The 2,717-nt window shown below is 46.2% G+C and overlaps 1 pseudogene; it reads right to left on the bottom strand.

The window, feature by feature from the left end:
- Positions 1 to 1,412: 1,412 nt before the first annotated feature.
- The window catches only part of LOC119586678, a 9,606-nt pseudogene continuing 8,301 nt past the window's right edge, over positions 1,413 to 2,717 (bottom strand).

Here is a 2,717-nt window from a genome sequence, read left to right as displayed (position 1 = left end):
AAAAAAAAAACGTTTTAATTCTAATTCTCTTAATTACATTTAATATTATGTACATAACAGCCAAAAACAAAAGTTTGACATTATCTGATTAAAAAAAAGAAGAAAAATGAGGACATTTTTCCCCCCAAAAAATAGGGTACACTACTACCCGACTGCCTCTGAGGAATTTAACATGACTCGGGAAAAAACAGTATCAATTAACATTATGCAAACCCGGAAATGTCGAAAGTCATAAATTCCCTCTAATCACTACTAAAACTATTTATATCAGCGTTACACGTGTTCAGCCATGCAAAACACGGAAAAGGGGGGGAGGAGGAGGAGGGCGAAACTCATCATCACTGCTTCTGCATTTTAAAACAACACAATTTAAAATAAACTGATCACAGGAACAGTTCTGCATGACTTCACAAACTTTGGTCGGAGTCTTGCATGACTGCCCTGACTGCGAGGGAAAAATTCTAAGTCAAAGCGAGAGATCAAAAGTACCTTAGAAAATTGCTGGCCACTCTCATTATTAGCAACTTCTCTCCTTTATGCTTAAGGGATAAAACTCATAAGACCGCCGCTATGCAACACGCACATACATGCACTCGCGCATGGCAGGCACACACACGGATAAAGTCTGCAAGTGCATGACACACACATACACATAGAAACACGAATTTCGTTATAGTTTATCTTTCAAATTCTTTTAGCTTTTGTTCCTTCGTTTATCTTGCTATTCCGGGTTTATTCCATACTCATATTTTCTTGTTATCTTCCTTGTTCTGTTTTTACTGTTCCTTCCTCGAATTAATTTGTTTTTTTCTCTGTCTTAGTCTTATTTTCTCTTCGGTTCTCTTCATCTCCACTTAATTCCATTCCTTTATTTCTTATCGTTTTCCTCACGATTTAATTGTCTCTCCTTCATCTTCTCTATCATGTTTCCCCTTCCATTCCTCCATCATTCCCATTCTTGGACGGTCCATTCTGGACTATCTGTCCATTTTCTTGATTATTTATTATCTTAATGTATCCTACTGACGTAGATGAAGTCAAGGTCAGCTAAATATTACGTGGTGACTTAGGTTAATCTGACGAGTATAGTGACGTCCTCACTATAACGGACATATCAATAGTCTAGCAACTTCATAGTTTGGGGAAAAGGTCGTGTGTTTATAGTACTAGAGTGACAAAATGACGTTCATGCTTTAGAATGTCCCAAATCGTTCACAAAGCTTTTTGTTATAGGACGGTGTTGGTTTTATTTTCATTAACGGAAGCTGCTATCGTGTTATGTTATTCACGAACGCTATTATCGTGTTATTATGTTATTCCACGAAGCTCCACTCACGTTATGCTCTTCGTGATGATGCCATTGTTATTCACGAAGGCAATAATTCAACATTATTTACGAAGGGGCACCGAACTCACTTCCCCTCCGACAGCTTTCTTGCCGTAACACTTGCGTCGCGGCAATTATTGAAGTAACAGAGGGAGCACACGTGGGGGCCCTACGGAGGAGATATCCACGCCCGCCCATGTAGCGCCTTATCCAGGACGGGTCACGCGGTCCTGGAGCTTCTTGAATTCCTTGTCCATGTCTTCGGCCGGTCTTGGCGACGACGGCGTGGCAGAAGCCGAGAAGGAGAGTGACTTGGTGGCGTTGCCGTGGTCGGATGTAGTAGGTTCATGTCCATGATCGAGGTTGATAGTAGTGTTCCTGGCGAGAAGGTACAAGGTGTTGTGAAGGGGGGTGAGTGTGAGGTTCCTGGAGATGAGGAGGTACACGGGAGGAGGCGAGAGGGGGAGATGGGGATAAGGAGGAGGCAGGGGAGATGGGAGAGGGAGGAGGCAGGAGGAAAAATGGAGAGGAGGGGGTAGGGAGGGGAAAATGGAGAGGAGGAGGCAGGAGGGAAAATGGAAGAGGAGGGAGGTAGGGAGGGAAAATGGAAGAGAGAGGTAGGGAGGGAAATGGAGAGGAGAGGTAGGGAGGGAAAATGGAGAGGGAGGAGGTAGGGAGGGAAAATGGAGAGGACGGAGACAGGGATGGGAAAATGCAGAGGAGGAGGTAGGGAGGGAAAATGCAGAGGAGGAGGCAGGGAAGGGGAAAATAGAGAGGAGGAGGAAGGCAGGGAAGTATGCGAGAGGAGGAGGTAGGGAGGGAAAATGGAGAGGAGGAGGTAGGGAGGGGAAAAATGGAGAGGAGGAGGAAGGCAGGGAAAAATGGAGGGGAGAGGCAGGAGGGAAAATGGAGAGGAGGGAGGAAAGGCAGGGAAAATGGAGGGGAGGAGGCAGGGAGGGAAAATGGAGACGAGGAGTGCAGCGAGGGAAAATGGAGAGGAGGAGGAAGGGAGGAAATGGAGAGGAGTGAGGCAGGGAGGGAAAATGGAGAGGAGGAGGAAGTCAGGGAAGATGGAGAGGAGGAGGGTAGGGAGGAAAATGGAGAGGGAGGAGGAAGGCAGGGGAAGATGGAGATAACGAGGAAGGGCAGGGGAGAGGAGATAAAGAGGTAGGAAGGTGGAGAAGAGGAGATGGGAGGATGAGGAGAAGAGGAGGCAGAGAGGGAAGTGGAGACGGAGGTAGGTAGGGAGGGAAGATGCGAAGAGGAGATAGAGAAGGGAAAATGAAGAAGAGGGAATAGATGGAGAAGATGGGGGAGGAGGAAGACAGAAAGATGAAGATAAGGAGGCAGAGAGGGGAAAATGATTGAAGAGGAATGGATAGGAAAACGC

This window comes from Penaeus monodon, chromosome 21, assembly GCF_015228065.2.
Source record: "Penaeus monodon isolate SGIC_2016 chromosome 21, NSTDA_Pmon_1, whole genome shotgun sequence".
Taxonomy (NCBI): domain Eukaryota; kingdom Metazoa; phylum Arthropoda; class Malacostraca; order Decapoda; family Penaeidae; genus Penaeus; species Penaeus monodon.
The sequence above is the reverse complement of the archived record's forward strand: the minus strand, read 5'-3'. Positions and strand labels throughout refer to the sequence as shown.